Consider the following 17,221-nt stretch of genomic DNA (forward strand, 5'->3'; position numbering starts at 1 on the left):
ACATGAATTTTATAAATGGAACAGTTGAAACCCAACAACATATATTTCCAGAAAACACATTTCATATATGCAATCTGATTTCATGCAGGAGAACAACGGGAGTTTACGTACAAGAACTTCACAAAATATGTTTCATGCAATAGAAGTCTCTCGTAAGAGAAAAATATAGGATTTTGAGTTTAGGAGGCTCACCTTGAAAGTTTACCTCTGAAAGTTACTATTCACAACTAGCAGAGCTAGATTTCTACAGAAAACATGAGTTTCGGTAAATCAATCCCCAAATTTTTCTATATAAGGTTGAAGGGCATTTAATGAGAAGTAAAGTTGAAAATTTTCAAGGAAAAATGCCCCCACACTCGCCCTCACGTGCCCTAGGAAGGTGGCCCACTCGTCTTCACTCGTAGCCCTTTCCCGGTGCGTGTATTACACGTGTCGCTCTTATATTTCGGACAGCTTCGCCTTCTTTTGATTTTTTGACAATAACTTTCTCGTTTTATCTTCGATTCAACCCCCATTTGAACCTACAAGTCCCTCTCTTCCCTTTCTACAGGAATATTACAAAAAAAAATGAACTTACCTCGCCCTTTTCTAACTATTTGATCGAACTCCAGCGAAGATCCAAAATTCCGGCAAGGCCTGTTCTCCTTTGCTTCTCCTTCGATTCTTTCCCCTTTTTCTTGCAAAATTTTCTCTCATCTCTCAAGAATAAGATCCTTACTTTGGAATCTCTCAATCCTCAAACTCCCTTGAAATGATTTGAGAACAATTCCATGGCTTTATTTATAGATTTTTCGGGCCAACCACGCGTCGCCACATACCCCTAGATAAACTTTGGACTCCAAAGTGATCCAAAACTAGAATGGAATGTTGCTTGAACTCCAAAACGATTCAAAGCTAAAATGGAATAAATTTTAAAATTCAAAGTGAACCAAAATTAGAATGGAATGAATTTTGAAATTCAAAACTAATACCCCAAGCTTCTTCCAAATGCCATTTTGGCCTTTATTTCAAGTCCTCAATCTTTGCTATTTTACCACATGAACACCTAAGTCTCATGCTTCTCAATTGGCCCAACAAATTTGAAAAAATATCATTTTCAACCCCTTTTCAACTAGACTAAAATTATACTTAGGGGCGAAAGCATGCTTTAATCATAAACCCTTTTTGTTTCATCCCGAAACCAGTTAAGGGTTGTTTCTTATGTTAAATATGAACCTTCTCATGATTCTGTTAACTTCCCAATAGTCATTTACAATCATTCGGTCTTTCAAGCTATAACTTAGCTATATCGGGAAGTGTCTTTGTTTCGATTGCTTTCAGTTTTATAAATCTCGTATTGAGACGTTTGTCGATGCCATAATCTTTTCTTTAGACATCTAAGTTTCAATACGTTCCTGGCTGTCAATTTGACAACTTATTTTGACTATCAAACTAATTTTTATTATTTCAAACTCATTTAAATTAGGCGATGAACTCATGAAAATATGAGCTAAATGTGTTGTTTGTTTCCTTTAAACAACTGACATAGCAACTGTGGCCTTCTCAAACAAAAGCTTTTAAAAATATATTTATATAGAAATATTTGTTATCAAAATATATATACATATATTGTTTTCTTAAGTTTTAAGAATTAGAATAAAGAAAAAACGTACTTATTCTTTGTGCATTAGTTAGTTGGAATGTTGAGGAAAAATCCAACGAGTTGGTGGTTTTGGAGAAGAATAAATTTTGATTATTTTACGGGGAATATTACATTGGGAAAATGAAACTCTAATTCTTATATTTGAAATTTAATTATACAAAATAGAATAAAATAGATAGTTTGAGCATATTATATAAATAATTCTTATATTTTCAACCAAGCAGGTTGAGTACTTAGTATTCAAATTATTTTTGCATAATTTCCAATCATTTACTAATTAAACATCCACAAACATATATACTCTAAACTCATATTTACTAATACTTAGGTCCCATATTACATACCATTAATAATACATGTCCTCACGAGTATGGTATAATAGTAAAACACTTAGAGTTTCACATAGAATATTGGGGTTCGAATCAGTGCGGCAACTTAAAAACAGAATTATTACTGGAGGACAACATTTAGCTAGAAGACAGTAATAAGACTAGAAAACAAATTTTATATGGATTGTACTGAATATCCAGCTCGAGTGTATATAAATTATGTGTGCAATCGAATTTTCTCAAAGCGTGCATCAAAGAGGAAGGTCACCTACCCTTCATTTGAGAATTAGGCGAACGAAACTCGGATACTCTAGATGAATAAAAAAAAAATACTAATACAAAAGTACTTAATTTTCTTAATTGTTCATTATTGTAAGCACTCTCATTAAATGCAAAAATAAAAAAATAATAATAAGCAAAACCCAAAAACCAAAAGCCTATTATTATTATGTTGGACGAAAATAAGTAAACATTTGGGAGTCAAGAACTTTTAACTCTTTCGTCCAACACTTTTAATTGAATTTCTATTTTTGGGAGGCCAAGGGATAGGGAGAGAGACCCTTTGCTTTATTTAAATGGAGATTTCATAATAAAAGGAGAGAGTATATAATAGCCTCTCGTCCCATTTTGTAATCCCATTTTACTTACATCTCGTTGATAATTTAAGTAGTTAAATTTAGATCCTAACTTTAATATATTACCAACCGATCGTAAGAAAATATATTATATTCTCTAATTTAAGGTGCAATCAAGTATGTATTAAGCAACTGTTCTATTTACAACTCTCAAAGGCATGAGTTAAGCGGTCGGGCCAGCGATACGTTGTGGTAAGTTTGGTGGGTTGTAAGTTCGATCTTTGTCATGCGCATTGAGGCGAAACTTTTAATTTGAGATTTATTTCTCTTGGTTTAATAGAGGATACGAATATCAAAGACCTTGCAAGAACACTCATCTCAAGTATTCTATTTACGTAAAAATAATATGAATGTATTACTATTAAATCACAGATGGTATTTAGGAGTTAACTAAATCCTGTGACGGAAGCACATACGTAATATTTTATAAAAATTTGTTTGAAAAATATGATGAGAGAGAGTAATACAGAAACAAATATTTTATAATTAAGACTACTCTGTTGAATGTAGTACTATTAAATCACTGATGGTATTTAGGAGTCAACTAAATCCTGTGACGGAAGCACATACATAAGCTAGAAGGGTCTGAGCCGCCGGATAATCTTAATTAGTTAGATAATTAAACTCTATACTCTATCATATTATATTGAGGTCAAATGGTTTGAGTAAGATTATACTCGAAATGTTATTTTCACTGTAAAAATGTTAAAGGTCACTCGACTATAGTGTGATATTATCACCCTATGTGGAAGATAACAAAATGGTGACCTTGATTAGGGGTGTCAAAACAGATAAATAGATTGAGATTGATTCAAATCGAGTGGTGATCCGTTAAGGTTTAGTTTTAAGATAACCTATTAGCTTCTTAGGTCAAGAACCTCAACCCTAACCTAGATATGCCAAATAAATAAATAAACATGTTAACTTGTTAAATACCTATTAAGATTAATAGGCATAGATGAGGTTGATCCATTAAGCTACTTAAGTACCTATTTAAATTTAAAAACTAATTAAAATATTAAAACTAAAAATAAAATAAAGTAATTCACAAATTACTAATTAAGTAATTAGTTTCGTCTTAATTTTTCAAAAAAAAAAATCCAAAATAGGTAATACATAAACCAAGAATAGTACATTTATCATCCATAATACAACTTTAAAAATAATCAAAATCTTACATTTTTTTTCAAGTTGACTTGCAATCAACCCAAACCCAATAAACTCATATTGGGTCGACTCAATAACAACCCAAACCCACTAATTTCATGTTGAGTTCAAGTTGGATTATCAGGTTAAGTGATCTATTGATAGCTCTAACCATGACTAAAAGTTGAAAGAATTAAGCAGTTGAAATCGGGTGTGAAACAAACTAGTTGAAGAAGCCTAGGAAGGGAATTGGTTCATTTTGCTCGACTATATTCAAGCTCCATATCAATCATTGAATTTCATTTCAATTACGGTGCCTGATTTTTATTTTTATTTTGGTTGGACATGAAAGACAACGGGTGCTCGAGATCAAAAACCAACTCTTGGTGGATCAATGTAAGGGTATTGTTATGGGGTGCTGGTTACACTCTCACCCTGCAATTAAAACATAATAAAATTTATATTAAATTTTTTTTTCTTTTATTTTGGTGAGAGGTGTATACTCGTCAATGTACGAGTGCAGTTATAGTCCAAATTTAATTTATTTTATGGATGAGTCCAGGTCGTCCACTAAGAGATTTATTTATGGCAAAAGAAAAAGAATGTCATAAATACACACACGCATCTGGATGAATTGGCAACACGATTTTTTTGTGGATTTTCAGATAATGGATGCTAAGAAATAAAATAAGGCAGAAATTAAAATAGATACTGAATTTGAGAATATAGAATTGGATAAAACTTGAGTTAAGACAAATTCAGCATCAACTCGCTGATCCCCAATTTTTAGTAAAAAATATTAGCAATATTAATTTAATTTCAGATATGAGGGTCTGCTATTAAATGCAATTAAAAATGATGATAGTTCTAGTTTAAGCAATCTCCATACATGATATGCGGGATTCTAATTTAAGCAACTACCATAAATTAATTGCAATTAATATATAAAACAACTAAATTAATCATCCGTGTTTGGGTATGATAGTGTTTCCAGTTCTAATAACTCCTATACGTGGCATGAAAGCTCTAAGTTAGACTTACGCTCCAATCCAAACATAGTTATATCTTAATAATTAATACACACTCATACTAAAATTTAAATTAATGTTGTTCATTTAAAACACAGCTTTCTTTGAGAATCATTGGCGTTGGATATTGTCATTTCCTTAACTCAAGATTGGATTTAGCTACTCATCTTCATTTGAAAATTAATTGACAAAAATTTAAATGGCATAATTTAAATGACAGGAATTAAAACAACATAAATTAATCAGCTATTTAGGTGATGAATAATAAAAATACGTGAATTAAAATTGCAGAAACTTAATGGCAAAAAATAACTGGTCATTCAGGCGGTGGATAATAAAGAACAATAAATGACATGAGAATTCAAGAGAAAAAAGAAAATAAGAAAGATCACAAGAGAAGATAAGAGAGAAAAGAAGAAAGAACAAGAGCAATTCTCAAAGAGAAACTCTAAGAACACAACTAAGTTTTGATTCAAGAATAATGGCTCCTTTCACAAGTGCACCCAAGTGAGCTATTTATAGCCCACAAGATGCAATACAAACCACATAATTTAAAATTATACAACTAGACATAATTATATCTAATAGGCACTCACAAAACATTCACCTAACTAGTGGAAGAAAATTTACAAAAAGATACACCTAAAGAAACACTCATAAAACATATATTTAAAAATAAAAATAAAAATAAATTTTCACAAGTTAGGTTTTTGTCTTCTTTATGTTGGATATGGGTCTTTCTTGTGATTAAAATGCTTGAGCCTTCCATGTGATTAAAATGTTTGGGCCTTCCTTGTGTTAAAAATGTTTGGACCTTCCATGTGATTAAAATACTTGGGTCTTCCTTGTATTGGACTCTATTTAATAGTTGACCAAATTACACTTGAATTTGAGTAGTAACGTTAATCATCCGATTGACTCTTTAACATCTTCAATTTCACCGCAAATGTCAATTTCTTCATATCATCCTGATAATAGTACATAATGTGTATAATTATTTAATTTAAACATTAATATAAGATAAAAATAAGGATATAATCCATTGAGATTTAGAAAAAATTAACTTCTTATCATACCCCCCAACTTGAATATTATTAGTCCCTTAGCAATTAGATTGTACATCAGCCATGATTTAATCGCAATACTTGCATGAATATAAAAATTTGAAATTTGAAACCAAAATGCGTAGAATAGAATAAGTAGTTTGGCATACAATCGAACATTCTAAATCAGATTTTTGGTTAAAGGTCATAAAATTTCAGGAATGGCAATCAAGATGACCAACACACAAACTTACTCCCTCGAAGTTTTGACTTTAAACCTTACTGTGGATTTTCCCTCAATAAAAATGATTCCTCAGGTGTACACACAAGGGGGTGCACCGTTATAAGTGTAAATGCAGAACAAGTTCAAAACTCGGTGTCATCTCAACTACAAGGAATGTATATTCATGAAAGAATAGTAAAATTGACATAGCTTCATGACTGAAATAATGCCCTAGATGGATAACTTCTGAATTTAAATATAATTCTCTACTCCAAACTCAAATCCTGAGATCACATGATTTATAGCATCAAAAGGGACCAAACCAAGTTGTAATGGGGCTATGAGGTTAATACGAGTTGTCAAAGAATAGGGTAAAGTGTGCAAAGAATGTGAAGGAAATTTTTTTTTTTTAACCTAGACATATTGTTTTCTTCGGCATTTATTTTGAAACACTTGTATTGAATAGCTAAGAGAACTTCCCTTTTTTTTTCTTTTTTGCTCTTTTTTTTTATATATGAAAATACTGAGATAGACTGATTCCTAAAAACACGCCAAGTTTGGACAAACTTCATGTGGTTACGGTTTAGATGAGGGTAAAAAAAGAAATTGTGCTAAGAACAACTCAAATGGGTTAGCAAGGGAGGTTAATGTAAAGAAAGATTGATAGGCCCAAATTGAAAGAAATTGATCCCCCTATCATGCTTCTACAAAACGATGTTACTCAATCAACTAATTTAGAGTTTCAAATCAGCCAAATTCATCCGCTATTATACTAAACATTCAAAGCGAATTGATGTTTTGAACCTACTGAAAAGATTAGATATACAATAAAGCACATTTAGAGTAAGTGTTATTTCACTTAGAATCAATGTTTATTAGGCTCAAACACTCACTCGGGTAATAGTCTCCACTTCTGTTGAAGGATCATGCAGTGTACTAATTAGCTAATTACTGTTACCTTTGACTTTATGACCAATAACTAATTTCTAATTTTTGAATTCCTAATGAATGCAAATATACGTTTTCAAGAAATATATTCATGTTTCGTATTACAAACTTAACCGGCTATCAATGCATAACTCCAAAGCTTTAGGGATAACATTATTTGAAACACACAATTCTTTTTTTATAAGAACCAATAAAGATAACCAATTCACACAAAACTTCAAGTAAGCAATAACAAATTCACAGTTAAACATGAACTAGATAATTCATAACTAGACCTTACTCCCCCCAACTTGAATTGCAGTAATAAAATAGGGTTGTTAGAAATACCTGTAACTCCATAAGTCCATAGATTTACTGTGAACTGCTAAAAACTCAAACAAACAAATGAGCATACCATATATATATATATATATTTCACACCAAAATAAAAATAAAAAATTCATGCAAGTCATAAGATAAACAAAATGCGTCTCAACAGTACAAAAAATACTTCTTACTCAGCCATCTTATTATAGACTTGCCTAAAAATATTCCACAATTTTTTTGTTCTTTTTTAAAGAACACAAAAAAATTTCGTGCAAGTTATAAGATAAACAAAATGCATCTCAAGAGTACAAAAAGTACTCCTTACTTAGCCATCTTATCATAGACTTGCCTTACAGAGATAAATCTAAATTAATCGGACCCCTTTGGCACTTGTTTCTGATTGCCTTAGACGAGTCTATCCGAGACTCATAAGGATCGTGCTGTGGAACATAAACGTGTAATTTCTCTAGCAGCTCCTCAATGGTGGGTGTGGAAATGAGAATCTTTCTTGCTAAAAAAGAAATGAACTTTTGGTCTACAGCCTAATCAAGAAAATAGAGCAACCCATCAAAAAATGGTTAACATTTAAAAGTCTAATGGGTTTGGTACGAAGATTGCTCTTGGCCCAAGAGATTATATAAAAGATTTCTTCAAGTGTACTAAAATCTCCTGGTAAAGCAATGAAGGCGTCTGACTGATAAATCTTACAAGCCATGCACTTAGACATATAAGTTATTTCTATAAGTCGACCGCATGTAATCCCGGAAATGTGTGGATCAGCCAAAGGGATTGGCATTACACCTACCACATAAGACTTTCCAAGATGTGCAGTGTGTCAAACATATCCATTTAATCCACAACTTCCTCCTCCATATACTAAATTAATTTTTCGCTCTCCCAATTTTAGGCCAAGTTCACTTTCTGCAAGTGTGTAACAAATATCGCTCCCAGGTTGAGAGCCACATAATACACATATGGTATTGATTCGACGAACTAACTAGCATTCCATTTATGTTTGTTCTTTATGTATGCCCTGAAAAGAGGTTTGGAAATCAAAAGTAGCTATACGGGAATTCAACAAGGAATAAATACAAACAAAAATCATGCATATGTACAAGTAGTTGTGATTGTAGCTCACATCTTCCTCTGGTTTTATGTCTAGAAATAGCTTAAACACCTTCTATGAAATGGGGATAGGCTTCCCATTCAATTTTCTTATAGATTGGAAAACATAGTCGTTTATAGTCAGATTCTCAAGACTATAGCGTTGGTGGTCACTTATGAACTGGGTCCATAGAGCAAGAAGTCCCGTTGCACTATTCCACACGAATGCGTCTCAAGAGTTAATCGGATATCATCCAAAGACTCCTTACTCAGTCCATCATTTATGAAACTAATTTTATCTTCTCGATTTATGGATGTAAACCCCACATATTTACATCGTGTGTTACAGGTCCATCGAGCACATTTATAACAATCATTAACTCTTTTCGTAGTTTCGCCAATTAATCGATGACAGTGCAATTATGGCCCTATTGACTCTCTATCTACCACTGAACTATCACTGACACGATGTAATACTCAAGAAATTCTAAGGACTCAAGGGTAATTTATCTTAGGGCAAAAATAGAATCTAGGGATAAATTGAGGGTATAAGGGCAATTTATTACCGTATGAATGATCGAATCAACTGTAGGGAGTGCCCTGGAGCCTAGATGCCAAAGGAAAATGATATGGTTGTGATGAGTATTTCGAGGCATGATTTATGGCATTGAAAGAAATGAGATCGGGAACAGTTTTTGGTACAGCTAAAACGCAACTGCCAATTTGGTTGCAATGCCGAATTGTTATAGACGACTTCCTAGAAGTCAACGGAAGCTTAAGGGGGCTTCAGTTTTTCATAAGGAACAACCCTTCAGTGGTTTCAGGAAGAAACGAAGAGGTTTAAGGCCAAAACGAAGATTCGAGCCTAAGTGTAGTTTTCTGAAATTACTAGAGGGAGGTCAAAACGATGTTTTTACAGAATCTTTAGGGGTCAAATGGATGTTTTAGGACTTAAGGGTCTTAAATGAAATTATTCAAAATTGAGGAGCTTTGTAAAAATGGGCCAAAGTGAGAAAGCCAAAGTTTGAGGGGCCAAAGTGTAATTTCAAGAAAACCTCCAAACAACCATGGCCGACCAACCCATCAAATCATTGAAATCGGCCACAGGGCGCCCACAAGGGTTGCTCAAGGATGCCTTTTGATGAAGGCGTGGCCGACAACGGCCACAGGGGTGGCTAGATTTCAAGAAAAATCGATCGAAAGTTGGGTCATTTTTATCAAAACCTGCAAGTGGTTGTTTTGGTCGGCAAGGGTCACTTCTAGGCTGATCTAGGGGAGGTGGATACTCTTAAGGCAATGGGCCGAGTGGCCAAAGGGGTTTCGAAGCTCGATTTTTGCCTATAAATAGCACACGAAGTGGCCGAAAGTTTACAAGTTTAAAGCTTCAAATCGAGAGCTTTAACAAACGAATTGGGCAATGGGAATAAGGGGATTTTTTTTCCCATGAGTAGTGGATCATTTTTGTGCATTTTGGAAGTCGTTTAAAGGCGATTTGAGGCTCGCCGGAGTTTGGAGGCGGGCGATTTAGCCGAGACTTTGGCTGGCAAATCGGAGCCTTTCCGGTGCTCCTTTGGAGGCCCAAGATGGACCATTATGATCGACTAGACGAGGGCTTTAAATAGGTGGAGGTTTCCAGCATCGACGTCATAGCCGTCGTCGGAGAAGACGACCGGCACGTGCCGGCCACGCGCGGCCCTTCACGCGCAGCCACTCTTCTTAGCGGGTGTGGGCACGTGGGGCCTCCGAAAAATTGGAAAAAATTCCTAAAATTCTTGAAAATTATTTTGTGGGGGTTCGTGCAAAAAGTTTTGAGGTTTGCCTTCCCGATGTCTCGGTTTTAGCATTAAAGATCCTCGCTTTGCGTGAAAACGCACCATCCGGGTAAGTCCAATATTTTTCCCTTGAAGTTCATAGCCTATGATGAATTGTTGTGGAATTAGATTTGAGAAAAATGTCTCGATGGTATTTATTGGGATTTTTAGAAGAAAAAATGAGAGAAAATGAAGGGAAAATGAAATAAATGAAATATTGAGGATATTTAGTGATTAAATATCATTTTTATGATTGAGGTGATCGAGATGATGTGATTGGTGCAACTTTTGAAAGATGGCATGAGAGTCGAGGTCAGGCACGTATATCGAGGCGATGCGCGCTTTTCGAGGTGTCTTGATCTTTGGGCAAAGGTGAGTGGTTTTCTTACGAGAACTTATATTTATGATATGATTGTTATATATGCATGCTACTTATCAATGCAATATTCATTTTTTCATATTACATAAAAAATCGTGATAATTGCATGGCACGATATTATTGTCACATTGATATTTGTGCATGGGAATGGGATGTCACCCCCAGAGTGTAGCCGTAATTCCCATAGGGTAATGATGGAATAACGTTAGGCTTATCTTGTAAAAGTTCAGGATTTGCCTAGGATTCCGTGCCGGGCTGGTAGGCCTGGGAAGTTACATTAAGGGCAAATGTTGATCATGTTATTGCATCATGCATTCATATATATATGTTTTTGGACTCTCACTAGAAGTTTCATCTTCTAATAGGTTATGCCTCTGGAACGTTCAACGTTCCAGTTGAGACTTGTAGTTTAGGCAAGAGGCAGGTTGAGATATGAAGGCACATGATGGCATGTGGCTGCACTCCCACCCTACAATTAAAACACAAAACAAAACACAATAAAAATTTTATATTTTTTTCTTTATTTAGGTGAAAGGTTTATACTCGTCAGTGTACGAGTGCAGTTGTAGTCCAAATTTAAATTTATATTTTCTGAATGAGTCCAGGTCGTCCACTGAGAGATTTATTTATGGCAAAATAAAAAGAATGTCACACACAAGCACACACGCATTTGGACAAATTGGCAACAAGGTTTTTTTATGATTTTTTAAACAATAGATACTAGGAAATAAATTAAGGCAGTAATTGAAATAAATACTTAAAGTGAGAATATAAAATTTGATAGTACTTGAGTTAAGACAATTTCAGTGCCAACCCATTGATTCCCAAATTTTAACAGATAAAGTTAGTAACATTAATTTAATTTCAGATATGAGGGTTTGTTATTAAATGCAATTAGAGATTATGATAGTTCTAGTTTAAGCAATCCCCATACATGATATGTGAGATTCTAATTTAAGCAACTACCATAAATCCAATTACAATTAATATACAAGACAACTAAATTAATCATCCGGGTTTGGGTATGATAGCGTTTCCAGTTCTAGTAACTCTCATGCGTGACATGAAAGCTCTAAGTTAGGCTTACGCTCCAATCCAAACCTAGTGATTTCTCAATAATTAAGATGCACTCATACTGAAATTTAAATTAATGTTACTCATTTAAAGCGCAGCTTTTTTTTTGGGAATCATTGGCGTCGGACACTGTCCTTGCCTTAACCCAAGATTAGATTTAGCTACTCATTTCCATTTAAAAGTTAATTGACATGAATTTAAACGACGTAATTTAAATAACAAAATTTAAATGACAAGAAATTTAAAGGCATAAACTAACCGGCCATTTAGGCGGTGAATAATTAAATGACAAGAATTAAAATTACAGAAATGTAAAGGCATAAACTAACTGACCATTTAGGCGGTGAATAATTAAATGACAAGAATTAAAATTGCAGAAATTTAAAGGCACAAATTAACCGGCCATTTAGGCGGTGAATAATAAAGTAATAATAAATGACATAAGAATTTAAAAGAAGAAAGGAAGGAAGTAAGATCACAAGAGAGAATACTAAAGAAAATGGGAAAGAACAAGAACAATTCTCAAAGAGAGAATTATAAGGAAACAACTAAACTTTGATTCAAGAATAATAATCACACTTACAAATGCAATCAAGTGACCTATTTATAGGCCACAAGATGCAATACAAACCACACAATTTCAATTATTCAATTAGACATAATTATATCTAATGGGCACTCACACACTTAAAGTTAAATAGATTTTAGCTATAATATACACCTAATATTAAATGGATTTTAGCTAAAATACATACCTAATAAAGCACTCATAAAGTTAAATGGATTTTAGCTATAATATCCACCTAATAGTTAAATGGATTTTAGCTAAAAAACACACCTAATAAAGCTCTCACATAAAAAATAAAAATAGATTTCTATAAATTGGTTTTTAATCTTCATTAGGATTAAAAATAATCCTTGGGCCTTCTCCAAATAATATCTTCCATGGGTTGCTCAAATTGGGCCTTAATTCTTCATGGGCTTGAATTCTTCATGGACTTGAATTCTTCATGGACTTTAATTTTTCATGGGCTTGATTTCTTCATGGATTTGAATTCTTCATGGACTTTAATTTTTCATGGGCTTGATTTCTTCATGGATTTGAATTCTTCATGGACTTTAAGTCTTCATGGACTTTAAGTCTTCATGGGCTTGAATTCTTCATGCCTAAAAAAAATAATTTAATGTTATTAATAAATTATATATTATATATATGTATTACACATGGCACATATATATATATATTAGATTATATTATATATATATATATTACATGCATGCATATAATGATGTATATGTATTATATATAATTTTATATATTATTATTATTATTATTATTATTATTATTATTATTATTATTATTAAATTTTACTTTAAAATTTCATTTCATTCATTTTTCAATTTAAACTTGCATATAGTCATAAAATATATATTAATATCTAATTTAAACCATTTTTAAGATCAAAAGAAGGGTATAATTATAACAAAATTTTTACAAAATTAACCACTAATCAGCATGGCCAATGGATTCGGCAGGAGGTCCCAAAAATTTGTCTATCCGGATACGTTTTAGCTTATGCTTTAATTAGTTGAGATATGGAAATGTATTTATGTATTTCAGTAGTGAGGATATGATGTTAATATATGGTACGGATTCTTATGATGTTATAAAATGAATTTACTATGTACCATATCAGGTTTCAATTATCGCTTCCGCATATTGTGAATGATTTGCTGGGGGTTTTGTTAGAATTTGGTACTTAAGGTTTAAGTTATGTACCGAGAAAGAAAAAAAAATAATTTATGTATATTTTGGGTCCCAGCATAGTGACACGCTCGGTAAGAGAAAAATGAGGTGTTACACACAATTACTCATGTCTCAACACAACGAGAACATGGCACTTGCACCTAATAACATGTCTGCACATGGTAGCGACCACGGTGATCCTGATCCCATTGATCAGGAAATGATCAAACCCCTTAGGGATTATCTTCATCCTCCTAGGCAGACAACTCCTTTATGCATTATTCTTCCCACCAACCATCATAGGTTTAATTTCAAGCCTGACACCATCCAATTGTTGCCAACTTTCCATGACATAGATTTTGAAAACCCATACACCCATATGAAAGAGTTTGAGGAAATGTGTAACACCTGTATGGATCATACAGTGAACGAAGATGTCATAAGATTGAAGCTCTTCCCATTTTCACTCAAGGATAAGGCTAAGATGTGGTTGAGCACTCTTCCACCTAGATCCATAGGAACCTGGAGGGAAATGCAAACGACATTTTTGAAAAAATATTTCCCAGCCAATAGGACTACCACTCTTCAAAGGGAGATTATGAATTTTGTGTGCAAACCCAATGAGAGCTTTGCTCAAACTTGGGAGAGGTTTAAGGACCTTCTCCATGCTTGCCCACATCATGTTTTTTAACAATGAAGAGTGGTCAATTTCTTTCATGAATCTCTTAGTCTTGACTTGAAAATGCTAGTGTCCACCATGTATAATGGTGAGTTTTATGAGAAGACTCCAGAAGAGGCGTTCCAGTTCTTCTATACCTTAGCAGAAAACACTAGAAACTGGGAGGTTGGACCAATTTCTTCTAAAGTGACTCAGGTGCGTTACTTGAGTAAGATTTGCAACTTCTCAGTCATAAAAATTTACTCGACCATTAACTCTAATTACTTGATTATATTTCTGCGATTGTTGATCATAAGTTTCTCTTGCATGATTAGTGTTGTGCTGAGGAAATCGGGGAGGAAGAAATTAAAAATTTCTAAGAAGAAATATAGCAATTATCATCGCGGCAAAATGGGACAAGCTTGAGGCAGTGTGCCGTGTCTAAGAGATCTCAGCAGTATGCCGTAAGCTCCCAGTAATCTTCTGTGCTGCGAGTTTGCAGCACACTACTGCAAGCCCCTATCCACGAGGGCCTTGCAACCAACCCCGCCTTGCAGCCAATCCCTTTGGATCCAGCCTGGCCTTGTGGCAAGCCAAATGGCCTCGCGGCACCTTGTGCATGGCTGCCCTTGCGGCGTCGTAAGCCTTGTGGTAGGGAGCGTCTTTCGGGCAAGGCCAAACTCTATTCAATAGATGCCACGTGTTAGCACCAAGCACCCTATAAATACCCAACTACAAGACAATGAACAGGACTCCAATTTTGATAAATTGTCGACCTATTAACTGCATTTTTACGATTTTTGTGAATAGTTATCTTGATCCGGTACTGACTTAAGCATCGAGGGTCGTCACGAGCGAGGATTCCCGCCATCATTCTAACCCATTTCTGAGTATCAACAGGACTAAGTCCTTGTGGCGAAGCCAGAACCTTGTGGCGAGACCTAGTCGTGAACCTAGGACCTTGTGGCAAGACCTAGTGGTGAAGCCAAAAACCTTGTGGCAAGACCTAGCGGTGAAGCTAAAAACCTTGTGGTAAAACTTAGCGGTGGAGCCAAAAACCTTGTGGCAAGACTTATCGGTGGAGCCAAAACCTTATGGCGAGACCTAGCAGCGAAGCCAAAATGTTATGGCGAGACCTAGCTGTAATACCCGAGAAATTTGGGTTAATTAAAAATAAGCAATTTATTAGAGAAATGGGATTTCAGAGAAAATTGGTATCTGAATAGCCCGAAAAATTGACCAAATCGATTGCCGGGAGTGCCCTGGAGCCGAGATGCCAAAAGAAAATGATGTGGAATTAACGAGCACCCCGAGATAGGATTTATGGTGCTGAAATAAATTGGATCGGGAATAGTTTTCGGTACAGCTAAAAATGTAGCTGCCAATTAGGCTGTAATACCGAATTGTTATAGACGACTTCTTGGAAGTCAACGGAAGCTTCAAGGGGCTTTGGTTTTTCATAAGAAACAACCCTTCAGTGGTTTCAGGAAGAAACGAAGAGGTTTAAGGTCAAAACGAAGATTTGAGCCTAAGTTCAATTTTTGGAAATTGCTAGAGGGAGGCCGAAACGATAATTTTTTGGAATCCTCGAGGGTCAAATTGATGTTTTAGGACTTGAGGGTCTTGAAAGCAATTATCAAAAGTTAAGGAGCTTGGTGGAAAAGGGCCAAAATGAGAATACCAAAACTTGAGGGGACAAAATGTAATTTTTCAAAGTTGGCCAATGACCAGCACATGGCTGGTTGACCATGGCTGAAATTGGCCATAGCGATAGCACGAGGGATGGTCAAGGACCAACTTTTGTAAAGGCAAGGGGCAACAACAGCCATCATGGTGGCCGAAAAAGCCAGAAAAAGCAACCGAAAGTGGTTGCACGATGGAGCTCCTGCAACTAGATTTTTTTGTTGGGTGAGGCTGCCTCGAGGTCAACCTGAGGTAGATTTAACCTCTAAGGGGCTTGGGTTGCCCAATCAAGGCCATTTGGACGCTCCATTTTGTCTATAAATAGAAGCTCGAATGACCAAAAATTTTCAAAGAAAGAAGCTGCAAATCGACCATTTTATCAACTGAATTGAGAGCCAAGACCATGGGGCTTTTGTTACCCATGGCTTGAAGAAGAATTTTGGAAAATTTGGAGCGTTTTGGTGCTCGTTTGATAGGCGTTCAATGGTGGCCGAAAGTTAGGGTTTTTGAGCTTCAAAATCGACCCACTTATTGAACGAATTGGCATTCCATTTTAAGGGGATTTTGTTGCCCATAGTGAGAAGAGCATTTTTTGTAAGTTTGGAGAATTTTGGAGCAAGTTTCAGGGGGTTTCGAGGCTTCGCCGGAGTTGGGAGGCGGTCCGCCTGGCCGAACGTTCGAGGCCCCGATGAGAGGTCTTTCGGTGCTCCTTTGAGGCTCAAACTTGGCCATGAGGATCGACTAGCAGAGGGCTTCATGATGGCATGGCTATCTTAGATCGCCGGTATACAGGAGCCGGGGAAGATGATCGGCGAGTGGCCGACACGCGCTGCCTTTCACGCGCGGCTACTCGCCCTAGCACGTGCAGGCGCGTGGGGCCTCTAAAAAATTGGAAAGAAATTCCTAAAATTCTAGAAAATTATTTTACGAGGGTTCGTGCAAAAAGTTTTAAAGTTGGGATTCTTGATGTCTCGGTTTTAGAGCCAAAGATCCTCGTTTTGCATGAAAATGCAATATTCGGGTAAGTTTAGTATTTTTCCTTTGAAGTTCATAGCCTATAATGAATTGTTGTGAATGTAGATTTGAGAAAATAGTCTCGAGCTATTTATTGGAATTTTTGAAAAGAAAAAATGAAAGAAAATGAAGGAAAAATGAAATAAATGGAATATTGAGAATATTTAGTGATTAAATATTATTTTATGATTGAGGTGATGGAGATAATGTGATTGGTGCAACTTTTGAGAGTTGGCACGCATATCGAGGTGATGCACGTTTTTCAAGAAAATGCAAGTTCATCTCAAAAGGTGAGTAATTTTATACTAAACATGGTTTTGTGAGTTTTCCTATCCTACATGATATGATTGTTTATTACGCATGATATTTATGAAATATATGATTGCTTATATATGCATAATATTTACGAAAGATATGATTCATTTTGTCATATTGCATGGAAAGTCGTGAT

This window comes from Diospyros lotus, chromosome 8, assembly GCF_014633365.1.
Source record: "Diospyros lotus cultivar Yz01 chromosome 8, ASM1463336v1, whole genome shotgun sequence".
NCBI classification, from domain to species: domain Eukaryota; kingdom Viridiplantae; phylum Streptophyta; class Magnoliopsida; order Ericales; family Ebenaceae; genus Diospyros; species Diospyros lotus.